The sequence below is a fragment of the Haemaphysalis longicornis genome, unplaced genomic scaffold, assembly GCF_048455015.1.
Source record: "Haemaphysalis longicornis isolate Haplotype H1 unplaced genomic scaffold, Haemaphysalis longicornis Haplotype H1 scaffold_9, whole genome shotgun sequence".
Lineage (NCBI taxonomy): Eukaryota > Metazoa > Arthropoda > Arachnida > Ixodida > Ixodidae > Haemaphysalis > Haemaphysalis longicornis.
In genome coordinates, this window is record NW_027526460.1 from 40,728,807 (window position 1) to 40,742,844 (window position 14,038).

General features: G+C 49.8%; 1 pseudogene; it reads right to left on the reverse strand.

The window, feature by feature from the left end:
• Positions 1–11,359: 11,359 nt before the first annotated feature.
• Positions 11,360–13,021, reverse strand: LOC144151563 (very long chain fatty acid elongase AAEL008004 pseudogene; annotated as a pseudogene).
• Positions 13,022–14,038: the final 1,017 nt, after the last annotated feature.

Sequence of the window (14,038 nt, forward strand, 5' to 3'; positions counted from 1 at the left end):
GCATCCCACGTAATTTATGGCGTGTTTCTTCCCGCATGGATGAGGCTTCTTTTTTCCGCTGATACAGCTGCACAACCCGCCTAGCTGCGTAGTGCCGAAAACACAATGGGCACCCGATATTTCGTAGCGACCCGCTTAAGGTTGCAAGCTACTTTATGGGAATATGGTACCACCTCAGGCCTCGTGTTTTTTTTTTTTTTTTTTTCGGCTGTGACCTGAGCTTTGACCCTCTTGCGCTTGTTTTTGAAGCAACGCCTCCGATACAGCCCACAGTAGCGAACGAGGGTACCCGGAATCCGATAGTCGGAATACCTGGGCGTCAAAACTGGTTTTTCTTCCTTCATTTGCATGTCCAGTCAGCGCTATTTCTGTAATACATAATGCACCGACTAGCCCAAGAGCACATTTTACTGAAGCTAGCAGAACAGTCGCCTGAAGATAGGATTTTAAAACGAGGAATTGTTTTGCGCCAACAAATAACTTGTTTTTGTGGAGTAAAAGTGATGCTATAGGCTCGAGCCGCCGCGGTGGTTCAGTGGCTAAGGCGTTGCTGAGTGAGCCCAAGGAGAGGAGACAAGTTCGATCCCGACAGTGGTGGCTGTTTTAGGTGCGAAGCACCTCAGGACCTCGCAATGTCCGTCTGTTGGCGTCCGTGCGCACATCAGTATCAACCGAATATGTGCCTGTCAAACTGCCTAAAAGGTTGCAAAACGCGGCAAAAAAGCAAAACCCATAACTATCAACGCTAGTTCGCGGAAAAGAGGTTAGAGAGAGAGAGAGAGAGAGAGAGAGAGAGAGAGAGAGAGAGAGAGAGAGAGAGAGAGAGAGAGAGAGAAAAGAGCCGCACAGTACCGTGTAAATTGAAACATCTGTGAACAAAAGGTTCACAAAAGGTTAACAAAAAACGAAATAAAAGGTTCACAAAAAGTTAGAGAGAGAAAGAAGGAGGGAGGGAGGGAGGGAGGGATGGAGGGAGAGACGCACAGCACCGTGTAAATCGAAACATCTGTTTACAAAAGGGCCATAAAAGGTTTAAAAGAACAAAATAAAAGGTTCACAAAAGGTTAGAGAGAGAGGGAGAGAGGGATACGCACAGCACCGTGTAAATCGAAGCATCTGTGAACAAAAGGTTCACAAAAGGTTAACAAGAACAAAATAAAAAGTTCGCAAAAGGTTAGAATGAGAGAGAGATTAACAAAAGGTTAGAGAGAGAGAGAGAGGTTCAGCAGTTTCGCGCGGCTCCTGGAGAGCAGTGCTGCGCATGCGCGAGGAGCACTAGATTGAATTGGATTGAATTGGATTTGTAATGGATTGGATTGGATTAAATTTAATTACATCGGATTGTGTTGGATTGGAATTGTATATTCTGTGCACACGCGTTGTCACTCATTTATATGCGCGAGTGGGCAAATGCCACGGGTGATTTACGGTAAGAACGAGCTCCAGTGCTTCGCCCACTCGACATGCTTCAATTCGTGGAGAATCGTGAAATTTTTTGTGTTCGGATGGAGGCGAAAAGAGAAAACGCCCGTGTGTGGAGATCTCGGCACCCGTTAAAGATCCCCAGTGGGTCAAAACTAGTCTGGAGCCTTCCCCTACGGCGCACCTTACGGCCCGGGTGTAGCTTCGGCGCGTTACACGCCAAAATTAATCAATGCTGTGTGAAGGGAGTGGTCACAATACTTCCTGGTTGCTAGTGGCATGCATGCTGTGCACCCTCGCCGACCCATTCCACCCCCTCGTGTTGGTCGTAGTCTACATGCAACGTGTAGGAATAAAAAGGTTGCCTGAAATATTAATAGATCGAAATATTTTCTGGGCTTCGAAAGACAAAAACCTTCGTATGCGCACTTCCGTGACCTTTCTTAGTGTGAGAATTGTTAAGAAACACTTCTTTTTGACTAGTGAGAGCGTGTATGTGGATGGGAACGTTACGTCACAGCTAAACGGAAATCGGTGAATGGGCCATGAGCTACTGGCGGCAGCCATTGTCACTAACCAATCCACCTGACTCGGTATGCTGTCAACGTAGGGTGGCCTTAGCGTTGACCCTAAAGACGCGCCACGCAACGCCAGGATCACTGTATACGTCAAGCTGCTGGTCCCGGCTGTCGCCGTTAGACTTGAAGCGTAGCGTCGGGCAAAGCAAACGTCGAGCCATGGTATACCTAACATAGAAGTCAAGCCGACTCATACCCCCGTCCGCGGCCGCATATACCTTCTGCCGCAACCACACGACGTGTCGCAACCAATGAAGACGTAATGGGGGCGCGTACCCACTTTCGCAGTCAATAGGAATTTTGATGAAAGGCGCCGGGATGCACGCAGCCAACGGGACTTTTGATGTTCATCTACACCGGAGTGTAGTTCTTCTAGAATATTTATTACCTCCAGCGGCAACATGATGCATGCTGCCAGTGGAGGGAACAATTTTGTGGGCAACACCATCTCAGCTGAGCTTTCCGCCATAAAGGAAACTATCCGTTGCATTCTCCGCCAGCAGCTGGGGCAATGGAGGATCTTCACAGAATCGAAGGCGGTTCCCCGAGGCCTCCAGCGTAACAACTGGTTCAGCATTCCCGAGCATACATCCCGTAAAATCACCTATACTTACACCAGATAACGTTGCAGTGGCTTCGTGCACACAATGGCGTTCTAGGGGACGAAAAGGCGGATGACGCTGCTCTCAGGGGTATGCGTAATGTCAGGAACATTTTGTTCACCAAGCAAAATGCCCCAGCTATGATGAATATACTTGTTGTTTGGGAACGAAACTATTTTTGGTACCTAATCCCCACCATGTCTTCTTCCAACACAAGGCAGTGAGGTCTGAGTAGGTCTGCCGGAGGAGTTTCCGCGTCGAGTGAGACTTCATACTGTCGTGTGCGTCTCAACGCAGCGCTCACAAAGTTCCGCCTTTTAACACGAAAGTGTTTAATGCGTAGGAACACGAAATCTCAGCGGCGTCATATCCGTCACGGAAGTGATGCGCCAGAAAAAGTGCCATTGACGCTGCGGCGCCCGCATTCGAGCCCGTGCCCGATCGAACTCTCTCGCCGCAACAGCGGTTGCGGGAGGTACGTGGCGCTCTACCGACTCCGCTATGGCCAGGGCCGGATTAAGGTGGGGGCTAAGGGGGCTGCAGCCCCGGGCCCACAGCTGTCAGGGGCCCCGCTCGACCATATAAAAAAGTTATTGAGTGTGCTCGCTGCCCGAATTGAAAGTTGAAGGTAGAAGCTTCAACCTCACCTTCACACTTCAGCTGAGGTAACTCGTGATATATGTGGAGGAGTGGGGGGCCCCCTCACGTTAAGGTTGACAACCTTCGAGTCCATTTCAATTTAAGTGAAGTGGACTCGAAGTTATTCCTGCTCCTCTTCCTTGTTTTCCCGAGGTTTATGAGAATAAGTCTTTGACCAAAAGTCGTGGGTACACGGCTTGACCGGGCCTAAGAAGCCACATAAAACAGGCCCTGAGCTCGGCTCCGGTCTCTTTCGGCACAGGTCGGTTCGGTAGTCTTTTCGGTACACGGATATCTAAGTACATGGACGTTTCGGCGCGTGCACATCTCGGTATAAGAAAGGGTCAGGGATGCGAATAATAAAATAATGTCTGAAGAACATTGTAAATTGTTTAAACCTGAGGGTCATTATATGTGATTATTGACAACTTAAGCACTGCCATACGGGCTCATACATAGTTTCTGCCAGAAATTTTAATGTATAGCGCTTGACAAGGAAGTTCATTGCGATGACGACCCGTCAAATAAAGCTAGTGGATTACTTGAATCGCATAAGCGTGATTGAAATCGACTCGATACTTCTCGCTCAATGGTCAGCGTATGGTTATTTAAATGTTCCAAGGTTGTGTACCCCACTCGCCAAAGGGCGGCCCGCAGTTCTGGTCCCGCTTGGGCGTGGCGACAGGAGGAGAGGAACCCCCGAAGGAGAGCGGAAAACATTGGACGCGGCAGATGTGTTGAGGACTCGAAAACGAACGGTCCACGCATACTCGCCTCCGTTGTAGACCCCGAATCTAGACGAGAAGCTTCAGCGTGTTTTCACTACCAGTTACGACCGAACAACGACCCGACCGATCGATAACTACTGACTGCTGGAATTGTTGCGCGGCACCGACGGGAGCAGCAGCGCGGGGGTGCAGAGACATTCTATCCCTATTGAACTGTAGTCTGATGCCATCCCTCGTGCTCACCTGTCGCTCTACAACTCAAAGGGGACCCGTTAATGTGCAACGGCTTTCCGACTAGTAAGGCCATCAAAGCTGCGCGCGCAACAGGAGTTTTTCGCCGCTGAAAGTTCGACGGCTATGCGCAAAACCACGCATGAAGCCGACCGCTCCCCAGCCCAAAAAGCGACATCCTTTTTTGTGCTAATCGTGCTGCGATAGGAAGGTTGCGCGTGTTCTAACCACCGCGTACTTTCTCGTCTGCGCGGGTAACCTACAGGATTTTGGCCCGTAAGCCGTGGCGGCTAACTGTTTGGCAGATGTCTGTGAGTGACAGCTGCCTGCGCGGACTTTGAGCGCTCCCATATATGCAGGTGGAGAACTTTACAATAAAATAAAACATTGCAGGCTAAATAAAATATGCTTCTTGTAAGAAAATATTCTTCTGTACCATGGCGTGTGCAGGCCGACACGGTGCTTCGATTAATTGTGAATCTGTGATGGACCGGCAATCAAACCATACAAACTTTTACGCCTGATAAAATCCGTTATAAATACTAGACATCAAGCCAAGAAATTAGTTTCCGGAAAGCGTAAAATTATGTATAATTTATCACTGATCAGAGAGCATAACACGGGCTTCGAAAATTTTTCCATATTAAAGCGGAATCATTTTCATAATAATAATCATCATCATCATCATCACCGTTTGGGCCCCAAGAACGCAGCAGCCCCGGGCCCCAAAGTTTCCTAATCCGGCACTGGCTATGGCTGGTATTCAATGGCGTGGAACGCATGCAGGCAACCATGCGAGTGCGCCGCCATATCTGTGGCCAAGCGTCTGTTAGGCGACGTTGTGCGCACGGCCCCCAGATCAGACACCCCTCTTCTCCTCCAGCTGAGCAAAGGCGCGCCGCCAGTAGCCGATCGCGGAGGCCACGGTGCGCCGTCACTCGTTACGTCGTGCTCCGCGGGATGGCGGTACTTGTCCATGTCCGTGGCGCATCGGTCATGTCTGTGGCCATGGAGGAAAAAAAAGCTTAGGAGAGGCCCCCAGCTATCCCCGCGCATTGGCAAAAGTGTGGAGGAAGTCACGTGTTTTCGGCGGCCATTTGAAGTCGCGTTAGCAACGGCGTCCTAGCAACAGCCCGCCCGCCGTTCGCCAGTCATGGAGGAAAGACAGCGCCTGCCTTGTCGTCCGATTGCGAAGATTGCTGCTTCGCTTTGCTGCGCTGTGGTCTTGCGGAACTCGAAAAGGATGCTGCGAGTTGCGACAGCTGCGCCGATGTGAATATGTCATTTAATTTCTACTTGCAAGTGCACCTTGTACCGCGTCAAGCTTTTGCTCCGGTCGCGATCACGACGCGCCTATTGAAGTGCAGATATCGTGAACGCGCCGTCCCGTCGTACGCGCGGACACCCGTCAGGTAGATTTTCGGGAAGTGATACATGGTGTGCAGTACGTAGGCGACTTGCAACCGAACGATTCGCAACTCAATTTTTTGGTTATCGCCGCTGCAATATAGTTTGCTAGGCCGGCAATGCGCGGCAGTGCCTTTGCAACTGTTACAAGGTAGATTCCCAGTTGATATAATTCCATCGTCCTATTACCTTAGTAGGTGTCCGTCTGTTGACTGGAAGAGTGCTGGATCTGGAATCTGGATCTTTTTGTGGTCTCGCTCTGGATTTCGCTTTTCAACGCTTCATACTGCGAGGTTAGTGTATGAACGTTTTCAACTGATATCACCTTGAATTTATTGACACTGAGACAAGTTGAAACTTGGCGAAAAAAAGTTTATTGACGCCACCCACCCTCTCATTTTTTTTTACTCAATAAAACGTTTTGCCTCCTCCTCCTCCTCCTCCTTCGCAAAAAATTCTATTGAAGGCACGCGAACAACGGTAAAAACATTCCACAATTTTTTAGCGTAAAATCTGCATGAAGTGCTGCTTACCTATATATATAGAACGGCCGTTTAATTGACTAGTCATCTCTGGGATTGCCAGTGAAACTGCAACGCAAACTTGGGCACTTTCCAGTCCGGTAGCCGCACGGCGTTCGCCCACTGTTTGCGGCGTTCTCCATCGCTTGGGAACCTATAAACGGCGGCGATTGCAAACAAAGGATGAATGCACACCAATGTACAGCAATACTTGTCAGCGGAATGATGCACTGACCGGTGGAAAGTGACGCCCAATTCCTTGGGTACCGATCGCGACTTGCAGCCTGGCACCGAGCATTGCGGCATTGTTAGAGCGAGCCGCTTCGGAAACCTGCTGCAGCCACACTGAAGACGTGTAACAGTGTAACCGCGCGTTTAGGTTCACGGTCACGCGCTGCAAAACGGCCTTCTACCTGCCTATCAGCTGATTTCCGCCGGCTCGGCGCTGGCAGATGCAGACGACAAGAGAGGCGATACAGGACGGAGGAGGCGGAGAAGGTGCACCGAGAGAGAGAGGCAAAAACATTCCGCCAATGGCATGGAGGGCCGATGGTCCGCCATTCGACTTACAGAAATGGCGTTTCCGGCTGCGCTGGGTGTGACGTCAGGGCCTCTCCTAAGCTTTTCTTTCCTCCATGTCTGTGGCCGTTTCCAGTGTTGCCAAGCGAAGAAATTGACCGCTAAACTTTTCAACGAATACCATCTGTATGAGCAGAGACGTGAGCAGCTCTACGATCGTGGGTTATGTCCTTCCTTGTGACTCATTCAGATGGTGCTGCCGTCTAGGAGACGCGAAACGAAGTAGCGCATCATGACGCTAACGAGATCCGACAGTTGGCGTCTCTATGCCAGCGCCTTCCTGTACGGGGGACGCGCGTGAATTGATGCAAGGCTCCGCTGTGGCGTTGTTCGCATGACCGTTGTGTTTCAAGCTGCTGTTTCTGTGCATGTCATTTTTGGTTTTGAGGCGCAAGCTACACTGGCCCAGGTTGAGCAGTTTCGCGTGGACCTTGAAGGGCCGTGCTGCGCAAGCGCGAGGACCATTGGCTTGGCATGGCTTGGCTTGGCTTGTAATGGAGTTGAATTGAATTGAATTGAATTGAATTGAATTGGATTGGATTAGATTGGATTGGAAATCCAATCCAATTGGAGTAGGGATGTGTAGAGAATTGGGTCTGCACATTCGCCGGTCTGCGCATTACAGAGGAGTGACGTCATAGCCGTTGCAGACGCACTGGCACTGGCGCGTGCCCAGCTGTGCGCCTCCGTTGCGCAGTAGCCAAGTCTGACGGTGCGCCGGAGCCGCTTGACAGCCGTTTCGTGTGGCTCCTGGAAGCAGTGACTGCACTGGACTGAATTGGATTGGATTGGACTGGATTGCATTGGATTGGATTGGAAATCGTGTTAGCAGCAGTAAGCATGACAATAAGCTAATCCTAGACAACCAGGAAACCGAATAATAACCATCTGAACCTTAGCTCACGCTACGTATATCCTGGCATAGCCGAGCTAAACCACTGCTAATTTTCTTGTCCCGAAATAAACCTGTTCTTTTAACACGAAAGTGTTTTACGCCTGGGTATACAATATCTCACTGGCGTCATATCCGTCACGGAAATGGCGTCGCCAGAAAAATTTCCATCGGCGCGGCTCCGCCCGGATTCGAGCCACGAACTCTCTCGCCGCAACGGGAGGTACTCAGCGCTATGGTTCTGAATTCAAGCGCAAGTAGAGTTACGAATGCTCCTTGTATCTTTCCCGCTACCTTTTTCTGCATTAAATGGTGCGGCCGTCTAGGAGAGGGAAGCAAAATAGTTCATCGTGACGGCAATGAGCGCCGACACTTGGCGCCTCGATGCCAGCGTCTTGGTCTACGCGGGACGCGGGTGAATTGAGGCACCCTCCGCCACCCACTGCTTTCGGTATCGGTTTCGGTTCGGTTTCGTTCGCATGATTTTCAAGGGGCTGTGGTTTGAGTCAGATTTACGCAATGTTCCGGCGCGTGCAATTCAGTGTATACCGTTGATGCATCTAACAGTGCCATACCGACGTAATACGAATAGCGATCTGAAAGTTCATATGGATGCACAATAAACATTTAAATGCTCCTGTGAAGGCACATTTCATTTTCGTGTTTTACCGATTCCTATGAAAGAGGCATCAACCACATTTTACAGCAAAGCTGTAAATGTCTAGGATTCAGCAGATCGTCTCCGGTCCTAGAGCGATGTAGACAGGAATCGCTAGCGAGCGTAGCGCCACGTTGCGGAGCCCACTCAAATCCCCGGAATCGTAAAACTGCGCGCCACGCCCCCCGGGCATGGAAAAAATCATACAAAATTAAAAAGGTCCCAGGGCCTTCATAGAGCATGCGCCGTGATAACCATACCCGCGCTATAATAAATTTCTACCTCGATTCCTGTGTGTTTTGTAAGCTACACTGGCCGAGGTTGAGCAGTTTCGCGTGTGCCGTGAAGGGCCGTTCTGTGCATGCGCGAGGGGCATTGGATTGGATTCGATCCAATTGGCTTGACTTGGCTAGGCTTGGATTGGACTAAATTCGATTTAGATTGGATTAAAGTGGATTGTATTGGACTGTGTTGCGTCATAGCCGAGACAGACCCACTGGCGCCGGCGCGTGCCCAGGTGTGCGCCTCAATTGCACAGTAGCCAAGTCTGACGCTGCGTCGGAGCTGCTTGATAGCCGTTTCACGTGGCTCGTGAAGAGCCGTGGTGAGCATGCACGATGAGCAGTGACTGGACACGACGGTACTTTAAGTTAATAACCAAGAACAATGCTCGATCGCAAATTACAAACAAACGTGTTTGGCTTCGTGTACCCCTTGGACTACGACCCAGTCAAACCTCACGTTGAGGCTCGGCACCGCAGCTTTGCTGGCCATCCCTCTTCACGGGGTGGAAGGGCTCTGACTTTTTTCCAGCTTCTTTTCTTTTTTTTTGGGGGGGGGGGGGGAAGGAGAGGGGGTGGGGGGGGGCAGGGCCACGTACACTTGTTGCAACAATTGAGGATTGCCGGAAACCATGAAACACTAGATGCTAGGCGAAAGCCCCGTATGTCTCGTTGGAAGGAAGACCTGAAATGACCCCGGAGTCAGCGCAAAGAACAAAAACACGAAGGGCAACAGTGAACCAAAGCCTGCCAGCCGCGTGTAAGAGAGGATTAATAACTACCAAAGTTAATTCAATAGTGATTTATTAGTTATTCGTAGTAATAGTTAGTAAGGTGGATTATCGTCATCATCATCAACAACAACGAAGGCACATCTCATTGACCTCCAATCACTCCTGTCCTGCGCCGCTCGAGTCCTTCCTTGCCCCCGAATTTCCTTATTTCATTCCTCTATCGTGTTAATGGCCTTCCCATTCTTCTCTGCACGTCTCTGGTTGTTCATTCCGTTACCCTGGTGGTCTACCGCTTCAAGGTAGATTAAGGTGGACTAAAAAGTTCTGAGCCCTTCCACCTCGTGAAGAGGGATGGCCAGCAAAGCTGCGGTGCCGGGCCTCAACGTGAGGTTTGACTGGGTCGTAGTCCAAGGGGTGCACGAAGCCAAACACGTTTGTTTGTAATTTGCGATCGAGCATTGTTCTTGGTTATTAACTTAAAGTCCCGTCCTGTCCAGTCACTGCTCATCGCGCATGCTCACCACGGCTCTTCACGAGCCACGTGAAACGGCTATCAAGCGGCTCCGACGCAGCGTCAGACTTGGCTACTGCGCAATTGAGGCGCACACCTGGGCACGCGCCGGCGCCAGTGGGTCTGTCTCGGCTATGACGCAACACAATCCAATACAATCCACTTTAATCCAATCTAAATCGAATCCAGTCCAATCCAAGTCTAGCCAAGCCAAGCCAATTGAATCGAATCCAATCCAATGCCCCTCGCGCATGCACAGAACGGCCCTTTACGGCACACGCGAAACTGCTCAACCTCGGCCAGTGTAGCTTACAAAACACACAGGAATCGTAGGTAGAAATTTATTATAGCGCGGGTATGGTAATCACGGCACATGCTCTATGAAGGCCCTGGGACCTTTTTAATTTTGTATGATTTTTTCCATGCCCCGGGGGTGTGGCGCGCAGTTTTACGATTCCGGGGATTTGAGTGGGCTCCGCAACGGGGCGCTACGCTCGCTAGCGATTCCTGTCTACATCGCTCTGGGACCGGAGACGATCTGCTGAAACCTAGCCATTTACGGCTTTACTGTAAAAAAATAGGTGGATTAAAATAAATTAATAATTCATGGTATTGACTAGAAAAGTGGGCTTAAGATTAGTAATGGTAACACCAGGTTCATTCTCGCCTGTGGCCCCTTTATTTCTCATCGGCGTTAAAAATAACAGAATAAATAAACGTGGCCTAGCTTAAATCCTTAGAAGCACCGAATCAATTTTTGCATTTTCTCCCATTTTCGACCTTTGTCGTCACTGCCTCTGTCCACAGAATTGAATCTACGCAAGCGTGACCGCGCTGCTTGAGTTGTATATCGACAGCCACTTCTATTACGCTTCAAGCAAACGAGGCCGAAAGAAAGAAAGACATGTAAGGTGACGGCGTGATAACAAAAGTTGCGAGAAAATAACGGTTTGTTTCAGCGGATAAGGTCACAAGTCGTCTGGGGGAGGGGGGGGGGGGGGGGGGTACGTGTCTCTAGCTGACCAATCAGGTTGCTCATTAAAAAAGGTAAAAGAGACACCTATGAGCCCTGCACAAATATTTTTCTTCTCGGCTCATCTTACGAGCGAGACTTTCGTGCGGGCGCCGTAAAAAATTGGCAAGACAGGTCAGACACTGGGTGAGAACTGATCTATAAATGAGCACGTGTTTATCGAAACCCTAGCGTACACTGAAAGTAGATTTAGAAGTAAAAGTGGTACGCTCGCAGCGGCTTGTGTACAGCGCAACGTGCCCTTAGTAGAAAACTATGCGAATGAAACACACGCAAAGAATGAAACTGATGACACCAATGAAGTGCGGTCAATTCCCTACCCTATCAGTTTACAACACGCACTTTTTCACTACGGTCATATATTAACTCACCCAGATTGCTGTTCTTCACTTACCTGAGCTTAAGCGTCCAACGGAGGTTGCCACACATTCCCGTCGACGATTTTGCATCAGCTTGCGTGTTGAGCATACCCGCCAACTTCCACAAAAGCTGAGCCCAAAGAATGTGGACCCCAGTGAGATTGAAGTAACTTAAAATCGCAGATTTTGACGGTGGTAATCTCATTTGATACCACAAGCAGTGGTCACAAGTGCAATAAAACTACAGAAATCAACTCGTCTCCTAAAATTCATAGAAGCGAAAACGTACACTCAACTCGATGTGCAATTTTTTTTAAGACACGCGGTGAAAGCACCAAACTAAGCCCACAAAAAAAGAAACGCCAGCGAATTGCACTGTCTCAGTTTTTCCCGTCTGCTAAGTCTCGTTTCAACGTCGAGTTATTAGATTTCTTAAATCGGCACCAACTCTTCCGAATTTTTGTTCTCATCTGCAGTTCTTTCTTCGCACACAAACTCAGTCACTCTTAGCCGCATTAACAATACCGGATCTTTCACAGCTACGCGATTTGTACGTCTTCCTGTAGAAGTTCATGAACAACGTTATGCCTAGACACAGCTCAGCAGTCTCCACAAGGCACAGTGCTTTGGGGTAGCCGCAGTCATAGAACAACGGGATCTGCATGTGCGCCACCACGAACACCATCTGGAAGATTTGAAGCGTCGTCAGGTGCCTCTTCCACCATAGGTGCTTGCGAACCGCTGGACCTAGAGCGGCCAGAAAATAGTAGCCGTACATTACCACGTGCACCGACGCGTTCACGCAGACGCCAAGGATGACTTGCCCGTCGTGGCCGAAGTTTAGCCAAATCCAGCAGCTGAGGACCACTAGAAAGTGGTGGACTACGTGCAGGAAGGTCACTTGAGAGTTCTTCTTGCGCAATACGAAAAACACGGTGTCGAGAAAGTCAGCTATTCTGATGAATGCGTACCACCAAGCGGTACTCAGCACAGACACGGTGTCGTTGTCCGCGGCAGCATAGTCGATGCCTTGGCAGAAGAAGCTGTATCCACCACCGAGGTAGGAGTGCTTCAGGAACTTTACCACGAACAGCGCGTTGGCCACAACCATGGAGAGGTTGTAAAGAAGGATGGCGCCTTTGAGGTCGAACGCCGGTCTGTTCTTCATCCATCGGGGTCCGCCAATTTTGGCCACGTAAACGTAGGCGATCAGGAGTGGGAACATGAACCTGGCGTCGGTCGTGATGCCCCAGCCTTTGACCCTAGGGTCTGTAAGCACCTCGAGCTTGTGAAGGAGGCTCGTCGACGGCGCCCCAGTCGTTGGCGTTACCAATGGGACGGTCATGATGACGAGAAGAACTCGGTGGTTGGAACGTCGCTTGCCGTGCGGGCCGTGAAACACAGGAATGTATGGCTATCTGCAGTGGCTTTTTCTCTTCTTGCTTGAGCTAAGGGGGCGCTTTTTTCCTTAACGTCAGATTCACACGGCAGCGACTGCGTAAAGGCAGCCTTTCTATTGTGTCATCGTCTTTCGGCTTAAGTATACGAAACGCCGTCCTGTGGGAGCTCCAACGGAGTGTAACGACCCAATCGCTTGGCAGGGATAAAGTGATAGGCGAGGGTTATTCTTTTGTACTTTTTGGTCGGTGTTTCTTCATAGCACGCGCTGTCCGTGCCACGTGTTAGGCAATATTCAGCCCTTTTTTTCTTCTTTCCGCATTAAGCTCTCCGCCTCTCTTGAAATTGCTGTGCCACCACGCCGTAATTCAGGGAGTGATTCTTATGTCAGATGCGTGCGTTTACCGAATAATGTGATGTTCAGGCTGCATGCATATTGCAATCTGTAGTCGTATAAAGCTACGGCTCACGTAATTTGGTTTGATGAGACGTGAGATAATGTCAGTGTTTACAACAGACAGCTGAGACAAGAATCTCAACCTGACGAATACCGTGGTGTTCGGTGGGATAAGCCCGTAGCAAATGATAAGGCTGCGTCTCACAATTACCATGAGCTTTCTGAAACGTGGCGTGTACTTTCTTTCCCGCCTCAGAAACGAAAAGAAAGAAAGAAATCTGAACGGACGCTCACGCTATCTGCCCCGCCGCACGTGGCGTTTTTTCCCACGATAACGCTGGTCCGCACCGATGGCAATTACATGTGCGTGCCTAGACGGCTCCCTCGCCCCAGTCTCCTCTTCCTCAATCTCAACCTTGGACAAAAAGCCAGACTGCATTACGGTGGCCTGCGCACGTGCAAACTTGGGAATACAAGAACCTTCAAAAAATGGGGTCATTCTCCTGAAGAAGAAACGTAGTTTGCGCAAAGCACCAGCAAAATGAATCCCGCACCACAACATTTCGACTGTAAGCGTTATATAATGAAGGTGCACGTGTCACAGTAGCAATAAACCCGATTTATCTTGATCCGCGGCCCAATACTGAAAAAATGCCCGTGATTCTAACGATAAACCTGAGAATGAAGACCAGCTCGTTTTGTTTAACCCCATAATGATACCGGATTGGTATCTTGAGGAATGTTATTGAAATGTGCCAGGCATTGGGAGGGGCGAGGAAATAGAAGGGGCTGCTTGGGGTGAGGTAATATGGGGAAAGGTGGGGCATTGGGGGAGGACCAATTCATCTTGCGAAGTTCGGCGTGTATACCCTGCTTGAGATTAGAACTTGTTTCACCTTTTCCGCCGAGGAAAATACTCACGTATAGTTGCCGACAAGGACGTCCGAGCGACTTACTCAACAACTGCGAACCGCCGCGTTTCGTCATCCCGGATCGTCCGCCAGGTTTTCACTGTCGTATTCGATGCAAACACAGAAGAATGGCAAAAAGAAGAAGTCGGCGAATATA